This window comes from Eretmochelys imbricata, chromosome 19 (assembly GCF_965152235.1).
Source record: "Eretmochelys imbricata isolate rEreImb1 chromosome 19, rEreImb1.hap1, whole genome shotgun sequence".
Classification (NCBI taxonomy): Eukaryota; Metazoa; Chordata; order Testudines; family Cheloniidae; genus Eretmochelys; species Eretmochelys imbricata.
This window is the reverse complement of record NC_135590.1, coordinates 12543275-12566420: the sequence shown is the minus strand read 5'-3', so window position 1 is coordinate 12566420 and position 23146 is coordinate 12543275. Positions and strand designations below refer to the sequence as shown.

The following is a 23146-nucleotide window of genomic DNA, read 5'->3' as shown; positions in this document are numbered from 1 at the left end:
AAGGATTCCTTCCCCCAAGATTTGAAAGTATCTTATCCCCTTATTGGTACTTTGGGTCAAGTGCCAGCCAGGTTAGCTGAGCTTCTTAACCCTTCACAGGTAACAGGATGTTGCCTCTGGCCAGGAGGGATTTTATAGCACTGTATACAGAAAGGTGGTTACCCTTCCCTTTATATTCATGACACCTTCAAACTACCAATCCTTGTTACCTCCCCTGAAACTCAAACCATGCCCTAATTGTTCGTATAAAGGGCATCCTCCCCGATCCATGAGGCTAACATACTATAGTTACCTGTTTCTACACCTCCTTTTTTCAGCAAGGGAGAGAGTCTAGTTTTATTAATAAAAATATTTTAAGAAGTAAATTAAAATCTAGTAAGTAATTGAAAGACTTTCCATCCTATTTTCTGTTTCAAACATTCATGGTTTGAATAAACTAATTGGTTATTCTATTTTATTGGTTCTAAAAATACAAAGTTAGTGGTGTTCTAAATACACTGGGTGTTCTACATTTCAGCATCAGTTCTGCCCTCATTTAAATATGGTTATTATGTATTATTTACACTGTAAACTTAACGTAGTAAATTTTCATGTTTCTAACACCATCTGAATTATTTTAGTAATACTTTTTCAATAATGACCAATTTAATTCTATACATCAAGGAACTCCAACAAATATCTGACAAAACATAAATTATTTCACTTACAAGCTGCACACAAGCAGGAAAAGGGAATTGGTAGTGAAGGACACGAGCGCCAACACGCAATTCAAACAGCAGATCAGACAGGACTTTGGATTCTGGAATCTTGCCGACTTCCACTTCTTCCAACATACCTACACTCAACTGTGGTAATTCAGAATGTATCTAACTGGAAAATCTGGAAGGGCTGAATTGATTCTGCTGGCTCTCTTGGTTCCAGGGAGTCCAGATATTTCAAGCCTTACACTGAGAACACTAAGTTATCACTGTATATTTGTCTTCAAAAGGTCTTGACTAGCATAAGTGATTAAAACGTATTAAAGTATAATAAAGATGTCACACCAAAAGCAAATATAGCTAAGCTCATTCATCATGATGGCTCAGAGAAAGACTAGTAGGGGAATATATAGCTAGCACAGTGCGTCTTAACATCATTAAAGTGCTTCACTGTCCATTAACCAATGCTTACTCAGAAGCAAGCACGTTTATTATTCAAACAGGGCTAAGTCACTAACTTATCACCTTCAACACAGAAAGCAAATCCCCTGATCATTTCAACATAAAGTTATGAAAATGACCATTTAAACTTCAAGGCTTTGTTCTTTTAAAAGAAAAAAAATGGTCTTTTTTCATTAAGAAGCCTTCAATTCTTATATGTGGCAATATTTAATATTTAGGTGTAGCAGATACTAACGCCTAAATACACAATATAACAAATGTTTATTTTATAAAGTCATACATATTACAATGTACTGCTGTTGACTTAGTTACCTAATAAACCAACATGTGGCCTTACTGAAAGACAAAATGTAACGTGAACACTGCTGCTGCAATAAGAAGTGACAAAGAAGGAAGATTTCAATTAAAGGACACAAAAACTTTAAATCTTTTCCATTTTTAAAGAGCAAATTAAAGGTGGTCTCAGGTACTATGCTGCATCCGAGTCCCCCCTATCAATTTTACAATTACATTTTCCTGTTTCTCTTAGTAAAATAATTCTCCCCCACCCCGGTCTTTGTTTGTGAAAGGTCCACTCAAACCTTTAGGGAAAAATGACTTTATGACTAGTACTGTCAAGTGCACAAAGTAAACAAACTAAAAAACAATTCCCTCTCAAGCATCTTCCACTTATAGCAATCTTTGGTAGTACTTCTTGTAACAATAATAAATTTTCAGAAGGGAGTATAAGTGTTAGTGAAGATTACCAATCAAACAAGTACGCTCCAGGCATATTTCTCAAAAGGTTCTTACAAGGGTTAAGAAAATACAACAAAGAAATTGGTTGAAAAAGTTTAGAGAGAAACCTAATGCAAACCTCAATAAAAATGCTAGCAATTCCATTACAATCAAGATCTGCTCAGGCTGGAGCTCAACATCATTATACAGTACAGTAACTCCTCACTTAACATTGTAGTTATGTTCCTGAAAAATGCGACTTTAAGTGAAACCATGTTAAGTGAATCCAACTTCTCCATAAGAGTGAATGTAAATGCATGGGGTTAGGTTCCATGGGAAAACATTTTTGCCATACAGTACAGTACTATCGTTGGGAGGTGCCTCCGCCTTACCCCCTACAGGCACAGTCCACTGGCACTGGAGACAATGAGGCAGGCAAGGAGGCTGAAGGTGCTGTAGGCTAGGAGAAGTACGTTGCACAGCAGCAGCGGCAGGTTCTCCCACTCTGCAAGAACCAGGGACAGGGGGCTCAACTCTCGGCCCACCCACTCCACCCCTTCCCCCAAGCCCCCACCCTTAACCCGCCTCTTCTCCCCCCTCCTTTACTCCACACACTGCATCCTCGCTCCTCCCCTCCCTCCTGCCCACGGCAATCAGCTGGCTTGCTGCGTTCAGGAGGGAGGAGCGAGGACACGGCGCACAGGCTCCCCCTCCTTCCCCTGCCTCCTAAACACCCCAAGCCAGCTGATTGCCATGGGCAGTCAGGAGGGAGGAGGTGCGCCGCATCCTTGCTCTTCTCCCCCCCACCTCCTGCCTGTGGCAATCAGCTGGCTTGCGATGTTCAGGGGGCAGGAGGGTGGGGGGAGGAGCGAGGACTCAGCACGCAGCCTCCCCCCTCCCTCCCCTGCCTCCCGAATGCGGCAAACCAGCTGATTGCCAAGGGCAGGAGGCAGGGGAGGGAGGGGGAGCCTGCGCGCCGAGTCCTCGCTCCTTCCCCCTCCTTCCTGAACACCACAAGTCAGCTGATTGCCACGGACAGGAGGCAGGGGAAGGCACTGATCCACAGGGTCTGCCGGCGGGCAGGAGGCGCTGGGGGGGCGTAGAGGAGCTGATAGGGGGGCTGCCAGCTGTGGACAAAGCAGGCAGCCAAACAACATTATAGCGAAGCACTGCACAACTTTAAATGGAGCATGTTCTGTAACTGAGCAGGGACGTAAGATCGAAACGTTAAGCGAGAGGACATTAAGTGCAGAGTTAATGTACCAGATGCAATGCATTTTTATAAGTACTACAAAAGAATCATTTATTTGGTTAGACAACAAATAGGACAAAAAAAGTCTTGCATTGCCAGATTTATAAAAGTTACTAGAAATTTTAATGAATTGGTATCATGAGACAGAAGAATAGCTATAAGATAAACAATTTAGAGGAGAATTTAAGTGCTCATTTTTGCAAGGTTTTGGGTATTTTATAACAACGTTAGGTGTTCTAAATTACAAATTGATATGTATGAGTTCTAAAATCGCCTCTGCATACATCACATTCTAAAGCAGTGGTGGGCAACCTGTGGCACATTGCCCACCACTATTCTAAAGCTTCAGGTGATGTGAAGACCACAGTACAGATTTTATATTTATTCTATTTGTCCTTGATAGAAATATCTGATGTGTGTGTTCTCTATTTGAAACATACTAAACCTGCTTAGAGCCCCTCAAATTAGGAAGGTAAACCCCTTGCAGGTTATTTAAATGTCATTTGGGTCCTTTACAAGCTGTTAGGTTTTGGGTCTTGAACAGACTGACAGTGTCCCTTTAACCAAATGGTGAGGTCCTATTACCAGAAGAAATAAGATACATTCACCAAAACATTTGAAAATTTTGCCTCAGTAACAGAGGAAAAAATAAGCCTCCAAGTGTTACAACACAGATGGTACATTGTAATTGCCTGGATTTAATTCTCACCGGACCACTCCCAGTAATCTACTGCATGTCAGCAGCACCCCTCCTTCACCCTCCTACCACGGTACAGCTTTTCTATTTAAATGAGGGAGCAAAACAGTAGTTTACCATCTGCCTTCAGCAGATCATGTGTGTCAAACTGAGGACTGGATTTATAAAAGGATCTGACATTAATAGAGGGATAAAATTTAATATAAGTTAATGGTGTGCACGAACTCTGATAAAATTCCTCTCTGTGAAGTGTCCCAGAAATTAGCCTAGATTTTAAAAAAGTTTGATATGTGACCGTTTACAGTTCTCGCTAACTGACAAGGACTATAGCCTCCAGAAGGTTTATATTTCACTTATATCTGCTCACCAGTAATACAGCTGGAAATGCCTACAAATTCACAATGTGCCAAGGAAACATTCAAAATTTAAATGATTTAGGCCCCATGCGTAGGACAAGCAGAGTCCATAAAAACTATTCTTTTAAGTTACTTATGGAATGAGTTCCCAAAGTCCCAAAGCTTTAACGTCCTTTTAAACATAGTACAGGGACACAGATACAAGTATTTTCTTTAGCTTAATATATGCTTTAAAAAAAAAAAGTCTTCCCATGCAAGCTCTTTTTTTTACTACATTACAGAATGTAATCCTTATGGCTAGACTTTTTCTTTATTGCCATTCATTAGAGACATCAGAACAAAACTGCAACATTTAATGTAAAGAAATGTGTATGATATAGCTGTTAAAGTTCACTTCTGAATCAATAGCAGCGATGCTACGAAAACAGTAAAAGCAGCAAGGGGCACAACTCCACAGCTGGCAGCTTACCTCAATCCCTGTCTTTATTAACTTTGAACTGATGATCCATCAAACTGTACTGTTAGAAGAGCTGCCACTCCAAAAATACGACTCTAAGGCCATGTCTACACTACCAGTTTCGGATGACAAGTTATGTCAGCGTGCAGCCGCCGAAGTTAATACATCACTCTTGTATATGCATATTTGGCTGCTTGCCTGGATACAGCATGTACTCATCAAGAGTGTCAGTCTCTAAGCAAGATGTGGGGCACCCCAATAGGTATCCCAGTGTGCCACATGCCCCAATCTATGCAGTGCCTTTGGGGAAATTTTCATGTGTGGTGGGGTAGAAATGAGTTGCACAGGGATCTGTGGGATCTTGAGGTCAAGTTCCCAATATGTAACTTTCTCCACTGCATAATGCCATCTATAGCCCATAATTTTCACATTTTTTTAATCCCACAAACCCACACAGGATTTTCAGCGGCCACCAATATCTCTAACAGGAGCATGGAGACTGAAGAGCTGTGCTGTTCTCATGAACACTGTAAATACAGGATGCATGATCCTCCTGTGTTTGGAGATCGAGAGGAAATACCACAATAATGGATGTGACTATTTCTCTGAGAACAGTTTGCTGAGGGACATAACGAAAAACAATTCAAGGCTGTTGGTGGCATTCACAGAGCAGCTGAAGACTGCAGAACCCCACTTCTGAGCCCGAGAAAAGAGCACTGACTGATGGGATCATTCTGTAGTGCAGGTTTGGTATGATAAGCAGTGGCTGCAGAACTCTTGGATGCGAAAGGCCACATTTCTGGATCTGTGGTCCAAGCTCACCCCTCTCTCTCTTTGCAGGGACAGCAGAATGAGAGCTCCATTGATGGGGAGAAGTGTGTGGTAATCACACTCTGGATGCTTTTAATATCAGATTGCTATCAGTCAGTAGGGAAGCATTTGGGAGTTGGAAAATCCACAATGGGGGCTGTTGTCATGCAAGCATGTAGGGCCATTAATCATCTCCTGATACATAGGACTGTGACTCAGCAACATGGACTTCATAGTGGATAGACGTGCAGCAGTGGCACAATAGACAGCTAGCATATCACAGAATCATAGAATCACAGAATATCAGGGTTGGAAGGGACCCCTGAAGGTCATCTAGTCCAACCCCCTGCTCGAAGCAGGACCAATTCCCAGTTAAATCATCCCAGCCAGGGCTTTGTCAAGCCTGACCTTAAAAACCTCTAAGGAAGGAGATTCTACCACCTCCCTAGGTAACTAAACTGGGAGGAGTGGTAGATACGCTGGAGGGAAGGGATAGGATACAGAAGGACCTAGACAAATTGGAGGATTGGACCAAAAGAAATCTGATGAGGTTCAATAAGGATAAGTGCAGGGTCCTGCACTTAGGATGGAAGAATCCAATGCACCGCTACAGACTAGGGACCGAATGGCTAGGCAGCAGTTCTGCGGAAAAGGACCTAGGGGTGACAGTGGACGAGAAGCTGGATATGAGTCAGCAGTGTGCCCTTGTTGCCAAGAAGGCCAATGGCATTTGGGGATGTATAAGTAGGGGCATAGCGAGCAGATAGAGGGACGTGATCGTTCCCCTCTATTCGACATTGGTGAGGCCTCATCTGGAGTACTGTGTCCAGTTTTGGGCCCCACACTACAAGAAGGATGTGGATAAATTGGAGAGAGTCCAGCGAAGGGCAACAAAAATGATTAGGGGTCTGGAACACATGACTTATGAGGAGAGGCTGAGGGAGCTGGGATTGTTTAGCCTGCAGAAGAGAAGAATGAGGGGGGATTTGATAGCTGCTTTCAACTACCTGAAAGGGGGTTCCAAAGAGGATGGCTCTAGACTGTTCTCAATGGTAGCAGATGACAGAACGAGGAGTAATGGTCTCAAGTTGCAGTGGGGGAGCTTTAGATTGGATATTAGGAAAAACTTTTTCACTAGGAGGGTGGTGAAACACTGGAATGCGTATCCCGATTTTGGCACCAGCCCAAATTGCCAGAGTACATTAATAGAAAAGGCTATTTTTCTGTGGTTACGCAAACAGGGATGGATCATCAGGGATACTTTACCAATATCAACATGGGCTGGTGAGGGAAAATGCATGATACTCACAACTTTAAGAGCACAGGACTGTCCAGAAAGGTGCAAGCAGGAGTACTCTTTCCAAACCAAACTACACACTGGCAATACTTAAATGCCAATAGTGATTCAAGGGGACCCAGCCTACCCCTTGCTCATAAAGCTATACAGTAGCCACCTTAACAGCACAAAGGAAAGATTCAAATACAGCTCAGCAGTGCAGAATGACAGCTGAATGTGCTTTTGGTAGACTGAAGGGATGCTGGTAGTGTTTACTCACTAGACTGGATCTCAATGAGAAAAACATCCCAACGGTTATAGCTGCATGGCGTGTATGCATAATATCAATGAGGCAAGGGGGGGAAAAGCTGCCACCAGGGTGGAGGTGGAGCATCTGCCTACTGAGTTCAAACAGCGAGACACAAGGGCCATTATAAGAGCTAAGTGTCGAGCTATGCTGTTGAGGGGGGCTTTGAAAGAGTACTTTAATGGTTAGCCACAGTATCGTTCTGTGCTAGACTGTTCTCTGATCCGAGCTTTGGGTGCTGTTAGAACCATGCTGTTCTTGCTGTACATTTATAACTGACTATGCATTTTACTGAAGCTTTGAATTATGCAATGCTTGCTGTACATTTATGAATAGGACTGGGCGTCTCCTTAACCTATGGCTTCTGTGGTGCTGTACATGTACACGTACTGGGTGCTTTGAATATCACTAAGTATTCTGCATAGTGTGTTGTGAACTAATAAAATTCTTTATTTTCAAAAAATAGAAATTTGTTCTGTTAAAAACAGTGCAAAAAAACACTGTGCAAGAGAACAGGCAATGCAATATAAACAAAAATAATAAATTAACAGAACTTTAAAATTTGAAAGGCAGCAAACATTTCTGTCCATTTCAGTGCACAAATGTTGTCACATCTAGCTGCAAGTACACTAACTGTGGTTCACACAGGTCCAGGTATGTGACGCTGTGGTTTTCCTTGCTGTCCCATGCCATGGAGTGATGGGGGAAAGGATGAGACCCATGATGCCATGTGGCATGCTGCGGAGTGAGGGAACTGCTACCATGGAGTTCTCTAAGGACTGCAAAGGGTGGAAAGTCTAGGATTTTTGGACCAGTAGGTCAACCAGGGTCTGCTGCATTTGGGTTTCCTGCCTAAGATGACCCATTATCTTCTGGTGCACTTCCCACTTCATTTCCTGCTGAGACTGTCCTCTCCACTCTGTCCATCTGCATGCTGTCTGACATGTTGGCCCTCCAAGATCTCTGTTCACAGTCCAGTGCAGCACTGGCTCTCAGAATCTCACTGCAGATATCTTCCCTAGTCCTATTCTTTCTCCTCCTCACCGGGATCAGGCATGCTGCGGCTATGGGAGGCACCTTTCAAGGCAGTAATGGTAGCAACTGGTGAAAAAAACAAACAAACAGTTTCAAAACTCCCTTCCCTTTTTCCCTTAGAAACTTTTAATAGGACACACTTATTGACAGTTCAGCTTTGGAGAATCTCTACACAGCACCAATCACCAGCTCCTGCCATAGTGACTATGGTCTGCCGGGGAGAAGCAAATTCAGTTGATGAAACAATACCATTTCCATCCCTATTCCATAGGTACAAGCATAGGGCAATGACACGGAATAGTGGCAATATTTTCCACAGGCAGTGGTGGTTTTAGCTGATCATTCCTCAGGGTAAGAAAGGCACAGAAAGCACAGCTGCTCCTTGGGTCCCAAAGTCACCCTGCCCCATATGCCACTAGCCTCTTTACTGCATTGTTGCCAGCCAAACTCATCACAGAGTGGCATGGGAAAGTGTCTTACCCCCGAAGAAGAAATAAGGCTACCATCCCTAGAAACCAACAGGAGAGGACTGCAGAGTAGCTCCACAGAAGTCTCATTGAGATATCTCTGGAGGATACAAGGGACTTCATTATGGACATAAACAAACAGCTCTGTGTGAGCCCCCCTCAATCTAACCTAACGGGGAATGAAAAGCAGATGTCAACTCCAACTCTATCTGTTGTATCTACCTCTTCTCATATGAATAAAACAATTAAAAGTGAATAGCTGTGTCTTGCTAACCTGGGGATGTATCAGGAAGGTGCTAGCGTTAAATTTAGACACTGTAAAGAAAAAATGCATGCATGCACACTTACCTGAGGTCTCTCCCCCTTCACTGGACCCATCCATGCTTGGCTGGCAGGACTGGCTAGACTGTGGACAAGTCTGGAAGAGGTCTTGGCTCATGGCATGGCTGGAGCTACCCATCACATATTCCCCACTCTGCTTCTCTTCCTCACTGTTCATGGCAGGGGTCTGTCTCCTCCAAGGTATCTATGGTGGTCTGCAGGATGGTGATGGGGTCTCCACCAAGTATGGCATGCAGCTTGTTGTGAAAGGGGCAGGTCAGCAGCTCAGCACCAGATTAATTGTTAGACTCCCTGGCCTTGTATATGACAGGCACAATTCCTTCACTTTCACATGGCACTGCTGCTGATCCCCGTTGTACTCCTTTGCCTGCATCCCCCAGGCAGTCTTTTCACAGATATCCATGTTTCTATGGCTGGTCCACAGCTGTGCTCACACAAACTTTTTATAACAAGCCCAGGAGACCCAATTCCTACTGCCTGTCCAAGCAGAAGCATGTCTAGTGTGTAGACACAGCATGATTGATTGGTCAGTTGTACACAACAAGGGAGAACTGCTAGGTGTGCTCGCAAAGCTGGGCAATCAGGAAAAGGCATTTCAAAAATATGTGGGTTGTTTTCATGGGGAGGAAGGGCAAAGGGGCTTTCCAGTCTCTGTGATCCATGGGCAGTGATGTTTACAATAATTACCAGAGCAATCACGGTCATAGGGCTTGGGGCATTGTGGGACATTTGCTGGAGGACTATTGGATCAACAAAGGTCACACAGTTGAACACTCACACTGCATTGAACTCAGTAGGGCAACCATGGCTCAACACCATTTGGGGAGGTGGTTTTACTGCATCGCCATAATAGGGCTCTAAAATCAGCTGGAGACAACTTTGAGTGTAGACACATGCACAAACAGGTCAACGTAACATGTTGACCAGACATTAGTGTTAGCCACCTGCAGTTTATAGATAGCAAAGATCTCCTGCTCCTTTCACAAGTCTGCTTCAAAGTTAAGAACAGCAAGGCAGATGAGTAAGCACAAAACAAAGAAAACACCAAAATCTGATCAGGTAAGAGCACAGTCTCAGCAAGGGGCCATGGTAACAGAACAGCATTCCAATTGGCCACCACTAGAATCTAATCAATGGAATTTTATCCCCAAATAGAGTAGGACGTAAAAGGTCCCTTATATTAAGCAATGCAAATTTGAATGCATAGAATATCAGAGTTGGAAGGGACCTCAGGAGGCCATCTAGTCCAATCCCCTGCTCAAAGCAGGACCAATCCCCAATTTTTGCCCCAGATCCCTAAATGGCCCCCTCAAGGATTGAACTCACAAGTCTGGGTTTAGCAGGTCAATGCTCAAACTCAGCAAGTTACATTCAAAACTCTCGCTCTATCAATACCATATAGTTTCTAAAGGAATAGTTTCTTCTGCTCAGAGACAGAGGCAGTATACTTCAGCTGAGTGAACTGAAACAGATTTACCCTGAACACTTCACAAAAGATTTTTTTCCTGTGCACAGATGTGTTTACTCACACTATGCCTCATTTATGCTGGAGGTATAGCAACAGAACTTGGTCTCCTTCCTTCACAGTTTTTCAGGCACTTAGTGAAATGGTTTTTGCTTTTGTTATTTTCTCTTCGATTGTTTCCAAGCAAGGCTATAATTAGGATCCAAAAGGGACCTATGTACTCTTCTGATAGAGAGCAGCCTGCTAAATGATATCATGTGTATACACAAACACACAAGCATACGTATTATTAGAGGAATGAAAGAAGATGTTTGAGGCTAAAATATTTCAAAGGCTTTAGTTGGCTACTTCTTTTCTGTAGCAGATTCCAAATGGCTGCATTAAGCAAGCCTGGCCACAGCTAGCTCATGCACTTGGACTGTGATTCTGCCTCTCCTCTATGCACTCATCACATTATATTTAAATATTTAGAAGCAAATGTACGGCAACAAGGTTTGGGTGCACTATGTGGTTTTCGCTATACAACCCCCTCAGCTTCACTCCCCCACCCCAAGACAAATTGCATTAAAAGGACATCAGGTTTGAAATAATTTTTCAAAAACAAATTGCTTACCTTCATTACAAGTAATACTCAAAAGGATTAAGACTCTTTAAAAGCAAACACAAAAAACAAAAATAAAACCAAAGTTCTGGGTTTATACTACCAAACATAGTCTCTTTAAAATGGGAATTGAGCACAACTCTATTTCTTAATAAGTCACACAGACTAGATCCCACAATCCCTTGTTCACACAAGTACTCCTCCTGACTTCAATTAGGGAATAGGGTTTGCAGGATCAGGCCTTAAATCAATTACTAACATCTCAAAATTGCTGTCCACTCAAAAAAAAAAAAATATATTTCAGCAGATAACTAAATACTGATGCAGCTCTGAACTGATTCCAAGATCTCTTTCCTTGTAAAGAGTAGTTTTGTTTTTTGACCTTCAGTCACCAACTGGTAAAGAGCGCTTGGCGGGGAAAGAAAAAAAACCTCAGAATTCCAAAGAGTCTAGTTACAAGTTTTGTCAACAAGCTTTCTGTAAGCTAGTCACTTTTTAATACTATTACAAGGAATATCAGTGACCTTAGACTATACAAGACCTAATTGCCAAGATAAGAATATTCAGTGTAGAACAAAAAGAAACTGAAGGTTCTCCTCCTTTCCATTGTTTGACATTGTAAAAAGAGGACAGTGGAGTATAAAATATTTTAGTTCTCCCTTGTGCCAGGTTGTAACATGACATGTTTCCAAGGCAGTGATGCCTAGATCACAGTCTTTCAAATAATTTAAAATGTTGTTCAAAGACATCAGGTCTTTATTTTTTTGGGGGGTGGGGGTGGGAGGGATGGGAGAGAGAAGAAGGAGAGAGGTAGAATGGTCATGAATTAATGACATCAAAACAAATTAGTAGCTAATTCATTCTTTACAACCATCAGGGAGCAGGCAAAGGAGGAGAGAAGAGTTAGAGCCTCAAGAATCCCCATCTCTTCATTATTATTGCTACAACACCATAGTGTACATAGAACTTTAGAAACACAAAAACTACCAAACTCGATCAAACCTATGGTCAATCTAGTCCAATGTCCTGCCTCCCACAGTGACCAGGACCAGATATTTCACAGAAAAGTGTAAGAAAACACACCATAGGTAGCTGTGGAGTTGCCTACCCTCCATGAAAGTCTCATCATAAGATACTGACAAACTCTGAAACATGAGGTTCTCTCCTCTTTCCAATACTATTTTATTAGCATTAACTATGACTATTCTGGATACTCTTATTGCCCACATAAAAATCTAGTCCCTCTCTGAATCTTGCTAAATTCTTGGCCTCAACTACATCCTCTGGCAATGAGTTCCATAGCCAAATGATGTGTTGTGAATTAAAGTGTTTCTCTTTATCACTTTTGGTTTTTCCAAACACATGTAGCAGTGTGGGGGACAAAATTCCCACAGAAATGTGAATGGAAGAATGGTTCAGCAAGGCAGATGCACACAGCACAGAGTAAAACATTAAACAGGGGTGAAGCAGACAATGAGGACAAAGATGTAGGTGACTTCCAGAACTTTATGAAGAAGGAGACAGGGAACCAGGGGAGGGCATGGAGTATGAGCTAACTGATATCAACACGAGGGGCAAAGAAGAAATTTGGATTATGTTACTAGATGTAGAGGCAAGGGCTGGGTAGTGAGACAGAAGTTTACCACAATCTAGGAGGAAGCTTAGAAAGAAGTATATTGAGATTTTGGCAATGGAAAGAGAGAAGTAGAAGCAGATACTGAAGTGAGCAGGGCATGGCAAGTTATGTGAGAAGAGAATGAAAAGTAGGAGTCAGTGGGGACCCCAAGGTTGTGAGATGGGCAAAAGGAAAGTCATCAAAGATTGATAAAAGAAGAAAAGGGAAAAGGTTTAAGGAAAACGAGGAGTTCAGGTTTTCAAAAATTTGAAATGAAGTGATGGGACATGCATTCATTCTCAAAGCATTCATATTAAGAGTGACCACCGTACACTGGGCCTGGAAAAGGATCCTACTGGAGACAGTCAACTCCATCTTAAGATGACAAGAAGGACTGCTACATAGCAAGACAACTTCTGACAGCCCAAGAAGAGGACAAAGCACATATCCAATATGGCCATGTAGTAGCATGTTGTCTAGTGGGAAATTTAAAGTGGTTCAACTTTACATATCCATTTTAAGGACTCAAAAGGATATGCTTCACAAAAATAGATATCTACATCTTATTCTTGAGAGAAAATTCTTTCCCCTTATATTTTCCTAAGATATTCCTCAAATTACTACCACTACTTTGTCTTAATGTTCTGCCATCTTTAATTTCCCTTCCCTTCCAATGTTCAGCACCACATGTGTTACTGCAGTAGCACAGAAAAAAACGTCAAGGAAAGGAAAACTATCTGTCCCCAAGAACAATCATCTTAAAAGGTATGTACTACACACAATACAGTCAGAACCCTTATCTCCACTTTGTAAGCCATAAGAGTTTCTGTCTTTTAAAATGTGCTATATTGTGTTTGTACCGTACCCCGTAGCCTAGAGCAGCATTTCTCAAATGTGGCCACCAGTCACTTTTCTTGAGGCCATGGCAGGCCCCAAGCTCCATCTGTGCAGCTTCAGTCTCCTCCCCGGGCTCTGTCTACTGTCCACTGGGCTTCAGGTTCCAGCCCCCACCCGATCACCCCCACACACCCCACCCCCATCGCCCCTGACCTCCGCTGCCTTCCCCAATCCTCATCCAGGGTTTTATTTGTCCCCAGGCTTGACGGGGCTGAGTAAGTCTGCTGTGAAAAGTGAGACTTGTATGTTCATTAATATCACTTTTTAAAACAGACTTACTTACTAGCTAGCAATAAATAAATTACAATGATTTGTACCTGTATATGTGCACATTTGTTTGTTTTTCCTAAAGCTAATTAAGTGTTTCAGGAAAAAGAGTGAGAGCAGCCATCAGCAAGAGTTGGTGGCCGCACTCTGAGGCCACCGAATAATTTGTCCTGAGAACCCCTGGCCTACAGATCAGAAAAGTGGAAACTAACTCCTATGAGCCCCTGCAACAGTACTAGCACACCAATGAATCCACTTCTGATGGTTTCCCTTACTTTAGCTGCAAAGGTGACTATAAAGAAAGACTGAAGAAAGTAAAAAGAAGAGGACAACCTGTGGCACCTTAGAGACTAACAAATTTATCTGAGCATAAGCTTCCGTGAGCTACAGCTCACTTCATCCGCATCCGATGAAGTGAGCTGTAGCTCATGAAAGCTTATGCTCAAATAAATTTGTTAGTCTCTAAGGTTTCAGAGTAACAGCCGTGTTAGTCTGTATTTGCAAAAAGAAAAGGAGTACTTGTGGCACCTTAGTCTCTAAGGTGCCACAAGTACTCCTTTTCTTTTCGTTTCTAAGGTGCCACAAGTCGTCCTCTTCTTTTTGCTGATACAGACTAACATGTCTGCTACTCCGAAACCTGAAGAAAGTAAGGGAAATAAGCTTACTAAAGAAGGAACAAGAAATAAAACAGATCAGAAAGAAGGAGAAAAAAGTCTGCAGCATATATGCAATGGCTGCTACAGTACCTAGAAGATAAGCGATCTAAACTTCTGTATGCTACTGAAGTGGTCTAGAAAACTGAGAAAGTATCAAAGAAATCCAGTTTGACACTGAATAAGAAGTCCTCCTTTCCACCAAGAAGAGGGAAAGGTTGAAATGAAAAGAAACCACTCCAAAAAACAATAATTTGATCAGGATGTGGAAGCCAGTTTGCAGGGGACTCCAAATTAGGATGAAAAGAAAATGATTAAGTGAAGACAGTCTTCTTTGTTAAATAGCCAATTATACAAAATTAAAATGTTAATGTTAATTAAGTCCTGCTCTTCCCTATGAACCTTTTCAGTTTTTCTACAGCATCCATCGCCACAGAAGCATATGAAAGAGTCACTCCTGTATGAAAGAGTAACATCGCCTGCTTCACCAATTATGGGACCACGTTTTTTGCATCAGGCAGTGAAACAAGGCAGCTTCCATTTTTAATCTTTATGAACAGGGATATGTGGTGGAATTTTCATTCCTTAATTATATCAACAAATAGCTGACGCAGATGATGCAACACATTTGTAAACTCATTTGATTCAAAGCCATCTTGAGTGAAAAACTGCTGTTCGCTTCCCAGAGATCAGTATTTCCATATGACCAGTCACTGATCTTCTACAATAGTAGAAGTGACAGAACCTTCATAAGCCAGCTTTCCACCAAGCACTTAAATAGGATGTAATAAGACAAACCTTCACACTACCACCATTTATGCCATTTAAATCAGTTCTTACTTGTGTCCCATTTGTGGCATGACTTTTTCAAGAGGACTAGTTAACTAAAACAACAGGGAAAGTACTAATTCAGTCTGCGTGTTTTTTCACTGCTTAAACACAATTACAAGCTGTGGAAAAAGTTAGTTTTTCAGGGATTTCACTGCTTTTTTAAAAAAAGCAATTTCCCCAAAGTATATTCTTCAGGTTCTGACAAGCAGTAGGGAAGAGAGATTACTTTTTATCTGGCCTCGGTTTTAGTTGCCTCATTTTAGTAGTGCATTTCTCACTGGGAGATGGCTCTCGCCTCTTCATTTGAATAGCTCAGCTGTTGGGAGTCCCTTTGATCCCCTGGGAGAACGAATACATGGCAAACACTTTATTAACCCGGAGTCTGCTCCTGAACCAAATAATTACGCTGACACCTTCTGCCTGTCTGTGGAGCCATTATACTATTACTGGGAGGGGGTATTTGTGTTCACTCTTGCCTTTGAACCACTATATCCAGCTCCTACCCTAATATGGTAACAGATCACTAGGTCGCCACAGCTGAGTTCCATTATGAATGGAACAGTGACAAGAGTAGGTAAGCAGGACTTGTATAGATAACATATGGTCCAACCTTTTCAGTGCTGTAGGCCAGATGCTAGTTTTGGGGCATCTCCATGGACCACATTCAGAAATATAATTCCAGATTCTACAATCAAATCATTTTTAGGATGATTTAGCCATTAAGTCATTAATGGGCTTAAGAAGAAATAAAATTAAATTAAAGAGAACAGTTCACCTCTTAGTAAGATCCCTGAAGAAAAGGTTTACCTTGCACTAGAGTCCAAATGTGGACATCAGTCTTCTTAGAGGCAAGTCAGGGATAGTAGCCAAGGGTGTTGCTCTCCAGTTTGTTGTGATATTTTGACTTCATGTGTTTTATAACTGAGAACTTTCAAAATTGGCAATGAACTCAGCTAAGATACGTAATATAATGTCCAAGAAGCTGCAAAAGAACATCAGCCATCTCAGCTGAGATTTCCTTGCATGATGGAAAACAGGCGATAGTCTTCTGAAGGGGCGCATTGAGTCCAGGCTTTCTGCGGAATGCATTGACATAACCCATAAGAGTAGAAATATTCTGATCTCTACCATACAGCTAGAGACTGAGTATACGGAGATAAGCGGTTATATCTGTTAGGAAGGCCAGTAGGCCAAGAAGTGCTTGGTCATCCAACTGCTCTTGAAACTGGGTGGTGTTGCTTACTTTCTCTTCTTTCAGAAATGCAAGACTCTCCTTTCTAAGTGAAGAAAAGCAGAGAAAGCACTCATCCACTCAGCCAGCAAACTTGTAAACGGAGGGGAAAATCCCCATATTCTGCATTCAGTTCCTCAAGGAAGCAGATACATTTTCAAAGTCTCTGTGCTCTGTTTCCTCCATAGGTGATGCTGACCACTTAGTTTGAAATGTTCTATTCTCTACATCTACTTTTTTTTTCTTACTACAGCCATTGCAATTACTTGCACCCTTGCACTGTGATTATTGTTGCAGCATGTTTAAACGTGCTAAGTTTCAAATCCAGAAAGCACACACCACAACACACAGAGATGCTCACAGCAGAAATTCAAAAGCAGCTACCTCCTGACTCAAGGAGGAGACTCTGGCAGCAGCCTTAAAGCCACCACAAAGGAGCGCACGCAACTGAAAATCATTCATGGGGGACAGACAGAATCATCCTGCAGACTGGATCTGGCCCTCGGCGCACCACTTGGACCAAAGTCTCCATGGTCCTAGAAATGCCTTTCATCTCTGGAGTCCTGGGTTTAAATTCTCACTACTTATCACAAGCAAAAAGATTTCTGTAGTCTCATTCATGTTCTTAAGTGACTTCATCTGCTCACTTCAGAAAGCCACCCCACAATTTAAAATTTTTTCTATTGAAATCAAGCCGCTGCAGCACCAGGGAGATGCAGAGACAGCTATGTGGAAGAAGCATGCACAAATCCTACCTTCGCTATGCTTTATTTCTTTAAAGAAACAAAGTCAGGAGAAGTAAGTTACAGGCTGATGATGCGTGTATTCAATACAGTACTTGTCTTTTTTCATTCTCTCTCACAAAGTGTAACACTTTTCTGGACCAACTTCAATCACAACCATCTTCAGAGTAGCTGGTCACTTGAACTTCCATTTTGTTTGTCAGACATTTTCTAGCTATTTCTACCTCTATAACACTCAATATTATATCAATCTGTCTGTACTTAACCAATGGAACTGACTTCAAGACAGAATTGAGAAACTAGATCACAACAAAAGCCATTGGGTAATTCACATCACTATATAAGATTAACGTTGCCCTATTTATGTCATTTTCTTTTTAATGACTTAATGACTTAACAAAAGGTAGAAGTCTCAGTTTACAGATTAACAACTTCAATATTCAATAGACCAAAAAATCCTTTGTATTAACAACATTCATTAAATGAAACTAGCATGGATGGAACACTATCAGACAGAGGAAATGCAAGCCAAAAAACCCAAAATTAAGATATCAAGGACAACTATTTGTGAATGAATGTGTTCCAGGGACTTGGTTACTAGAATGTCTAATGTATTGCAAGTCACAGTATTAATTCCTTGTATTAATATAATGCCTTTCATCTCAATCAATTGTAAACTGTTCTATAGGTTATATATACACACCCAATATGTCATGTATAAATTATACCTTTATGCTCAACTTGCACTTGTCCATTAATCTAGGCCTCCCTCCTTTACAACCACAGCTGCTCTGCTCTTACTCTTGTATAATTGCACTGCCTCTCCCTTTGTTCCCTCTGTTCGTTCTGTATATTTTCCCTCCTACTGCCCAAGACCTTTCCTTACAGACTAGACACGGCTGCAAATCCCTGGTCCCCACCCGCAGCCCTATTAAGCTTCTGTTTCATTTTGTATTAAAATAGTGAACTGGGAAAAGCTTAACGTCCCCAACTCAACTGCATTAAAGAGAAACAGGCCAACCATAAACAGACATTTCTAATCAGCCCACAGGGGGTGTGCTGGGGAAACCTGGGGCAGGGCTTTGAAGTTTTACATCAGCTTTCCCTACTTCTGCATCTGCATGATAGCCCTGGGTTCTCTCAGCACTCCACCCACAATATCACCAGTGTGCATTTTCAGTCTGTATTAAACCCAACTGGGAAAACTAAGCAGCTCACAAGTTTTTTTTTTTTACTACTACACAAAACTGAAGAGCTATGCAGCACACACTAAGGAAACCTGCAATCACAGCTAAGCAGAGAATAATGAAGAAAAGGAGGGAAGACATTTTAAAAGTAGCAATTTAAACTAAGTTTTCACATATACAAAAACCAAATACACTGGACCCTCGCTAGAACGCAGAATTTGGGATCCATGTGCAGTACCGCGTTAAAATGAATTGCAATTAAACTACTGTAATTAAATTTGGGATCCATGGCCGCGACCGCATTATATGCGAATTTGCTCTATATAGACGCGCGTTCTAGCAAGAGTCCGGTGTATTAACACCAAAAAAAATGCATTTTTAAAAAGTTCTTCTAAGTACAAGTACATCATGTTATAAAATTAGTGACTTTATATATTAGTAAGAGAGACACAATAAATGTTATTTGATCCAAAAATAGGTATTTTTAAAGGATGTACAGATAAGCTACCAGAGAACACAGAGCTAACTTGAGTAACTGCACCGCCCTAGTTTTGTAACCATAGTCCTCTCCTGTTTGTTCCTCATTTTTTCATCTCTTATATTTAGGCCCCAATCATGCAATATGGTCTACTAATTTGGACCTTTGCACCAACTGAAGCCCCACTGAAGTAAATAGTATTCCATCCAATTGGAAGATGAGGGCTGCGAATACAAGCTCTTGGGGACAGAGAATGTCTCATTCACTTATCAGGCACTTAACACTTTCAGGTGCTATACAAATAAAGTATATTTTGAATGACATAGCAACATATTTTTATGAGAAGAACAGATCACCACCACTTTGGCATCAAAGCCACCATTTGTCCTGTTCAGTTTATGTAATTTAGAAAAAAAACCTCAATATCAAAAACTCAGTTGAGTTTTGCAGATAAATTATGCTTCTGTTTAATCCAGGAGTGCTCTGCATGTCACTGCCTTAATACCAGACAAATGACGTATTATTTTCAATGTGTTGCTGACAACAGAACTAACAAAACAATGTTGCTGAAATCCACATTCATGGAGCACAAGAGAATTAAATACCACACAAATCCTCTTTTCTGCAAGCTCTGTTGATATCATTGTTAAGACTACAACCACAGTGAGAAGCCCCTTCAACTGAATCCACAGAGAGGGCAAAAAGGAGAAAGGGCAAAAAGCAGCTGTGATCTCACCAACTCCTGGTCAGACAGATGGCTTATGCAAAACCAGCTTTCTGTCCTATAATGAAAACATTCTTAAAACCCACCTCCTCTGGATTTCCTCAGGGGCAAATTGAAACAATTTCCTTTTGTAAACTATTACAAGAGCTTAAGTAAATGGTCACAAGTATTTCTGGCCAGTAGCTCAGTATTACAGGATGAAAAACACAGAATAATTCACATAAATTATTGTGTCTGATTGGAAGTGCACCTGGCTTAGGGTGACCAGATAGCAAGCGTGAAAAATCGAGACAGTGAGTGGGGAGTAATCAGCACCTATATAAGACAAAGCCCTGAATATCGGGACATCTGGTCACCCTAACCTGTTTTATAAGGCATTCCTTTGAAAACGTGGGCAGGGCCGTGTAGCCAGCAAGAGGGCATTTATCGGATTAAAAATGCTACCCTCATTCACACTTGCTTATTGTAAATCAAATCTTAAAATATAATGAAAGTACAAGAAAAGTAAGTTTTAAATTAAAAAGGATATTCTACTAGCTGTGTAAGCCCTAGACTGTGTAAATAAACAAAAGTTTTACAATCCAAGAAAGATGATGCTTTGAAATTTTGGTTCTAAAGTTTTAATTAATGCAGCTTTATTTTCTTACTTTAAGAGATCCCTTAGGATTGGTTAGTCTCTAAGGTGCCACAAGTACTCCTTTTCTTTTTGCGAATACAGACTAACATGGCTGTCACTCTGAAACCAATACAAACACTGCATGAGTACTAAAAAGCCAAAAGAAGGAGTGGGTCCATTTTCATTACTGCTAAGTAGGATGCAGAAAGTAAAACATTAAAAAGCATATTTTAAACTTATTTTACTAAGATAACTTTAGAATATTAAAAATAATACAACTAAGGAAGTAGATTTCTTAAAAATGACTTTACCCGTCAGTATCCTGTTAACCCTGAACAGGAACTATGAAAAAAACGAAAAGGAATACTTGTGGCACCTTGAAAAAAACATGGCTTTTGTGTAGAAAAATAACATTGTATGCACATTTTTAAACTTTTATATTGAATGTAATAAGGCACTTTGTTTTGACCTGCTAATTGTTCTTACTATCAGTACATAAACACTGTTGGATTTTATCATTTTAAACGTTCCTTTCCCTGGTATCTTACCATTCCCAGATGTGCCCGTTTTATAAAATATGTTCAAGAGTTCATATTTTTAAATCACTATCCAACTGCTACTCTTAATTACACAGTTCCAGAGCACTCTGCAGTTTGACCATTGACACAGCTCTCAAAATATTCAAGTCAAGAGTGCTGACTATTGCTGCAGTGTGGAATTTTCCTCCTCTTTCTACACACCTTCACACACTCCCCAAAAAAGAAAAAGTGATAACAGAATATGAGGTGCAATTTAAAATACACCTAGACCTCGTTGCTGATGACAGATTTTAAAAAGCATCCTGCAAAACCAGACAGACAAGTCCAAAAGAGTGGAGCTAACAACACACACAGGTTCCGAAAATAAAATAAATAAATAAAAAGAAAAGGAGTACTTGTGACACCTTAGAGACTAACCAATTTATTTGAGCTGTAGCTCACGAAAGCTTATGCTCAAATAAATTGGTTAGTCTCTAAGGTGCCACAAGTACTCCTTTTCTTTTTGCGAATACAGACTAACACGGCTGCTACTCTGAAATCAAATAAATAAAAAGAGAGTCTCTATCACCTGATCTGAAACATGGAACATACATTACCCTAACAGATGCCATGTAAATCCACAGCTATAAGTGGCTAATAATTCATAATTCATTCCAGATGAAATGCAGGAGCAATTCAATATCTAACAAACAGGGACAGAGTTGGTCTCTTTTATAACCTTTGTTAGCCTATGATTTACAAATACTTGAAAATCATCTCCCTCAGAACTAAGATGTGTGCGCCATGTTTATTATTCACCTCCACTGTGGTTGCAATTCCCACACTGACAAGCAAACGTTTCAGGGTTAAGCTGCTTAAACAATTCATGGCTAGTGTGTGAAAGTGACAAGAAGCAACATTGTAGCACTTTGCAACTTATGAAGTCTTAATGAAAATGCCTATAACTTCAACTATTAGTGCTAATTCATTCTGCAACTCCTGTTCCTCACATATAATGAGCACTCAAAAGCAACAAACATCCTTAATTTTGCTGGAAGTTTATAATGGATTAGTGTTTTGCACTCCATTTTATTTGCATAATTTACATGGAGTGCTTCAATTGTCTCTATATAAATCCATGGTATGCCCACCTCTTGAATACTGTGTGCAGATGTGGTCGCCCCATCTGAAAAAAGATGTATTGGAATTGGAAAAGGTTCAGAAAAGGGCAACAAAAATTACTAGGGGTATGGAATGGCTTCTGTATGAGGACAGATTAGTACAATTGGGACTTTTCAGCTTGGAAAAAAGAGACGGCTAAGGGGAGATATGATTGAGGTCTATAAAAATCATGACTGGTGTAGAGAAAGTAGATAAATAAGTGTTGTTTACTATTTCTCATATCACAAGAACAAGGGGTCACCAAATGAAATGAATAGGCAGCAGGTTTAAATAAAAGGAAGTATTTCTTCACACAATGCACAGTCAACCTGTGGCACTCCTTGCCAGAGGATGTTGTGAAGGCCAAGACCATAACAGGGTTCAAAAAAGAACTAGATAAATTGATGGAGGATAGGTCCATCAATGGCTATTAGCCAGGATGGGCAAGAATGGTATCCCTAGCCCCTGTTTGCCAGAAGCTGCGAATGAGTGATGGGGGATGGATCACCTGATGATTACCTGTTCTGTTCATTCCTTCTGGGGCACCTGGCACCGGCCACTGTCAGAAGACAGGATACTGGGCTAGTAGATGGACCTTTGGTCTGACCCAATAGGGCCATTCTTATGTTCAATTAATACTTTGATGACATGAAGTATCAATTGGTCAGAGAGTTACAATCCAAATCAAAAGGTTGTACCATATTACATGCACACAAGAGTTTGTTATACATAACATTAGACTCACCCATTATACTATAGAACCATTTCACCTTCACAGCCTGTATACTATAGTAAATTACACTAATTAAGCTTTGCCTCTCCTCCAAACCCTGCACAGCTCCAAAATTAAGACATTCCAAATATGAAGTATTCCCAATCAGAAATGATAAGATTTGAATCTCAGTTATCAAATTAAGACAATTAGCATACTTCGTAAACTTAAAGACAGTCACCAGAACAGCAGTAAAAAGCCCTCCTCTCTCTCTCGCCTTCCTCCCTAAACCTACTTCGGAGGATAGTGGGGGGTGTTTGTTAAACCCACAGTAATTACATCAACTGGAATTTAATAATCACAACCACCATCATTTGGGATAAGGAAGGATACTAACCTTACCTAGGGTTTTCTACATGAGAAAGTGGCACCAATTTCACCAAAGGTAGGATTTTAAACCAATTTAGTTACAAGGTGCAAACCTTGTATGGACACTTATTTCAGTTTAATATAAAATAGATTCCTAACAGACTTCAACTAAATGAAAATAAGCCTGGTCTAAACTGAAATA

The 23146-nt window shown here is 40.9% G+C and overlaps 1 protein-coding gene across 2 annotated transcripts in view; it reads right to left on the bottom strand.

Moving 5' to 3' along the window:
• Positions 1-23146, bottom strand: part of EPB41 (erythrocyte membrane protein band 4.1) — a 188242-nt gene that overhangs the window by 94813 nt on the left and 70283 nt on the right. The window lies entirely within an intron of this gene.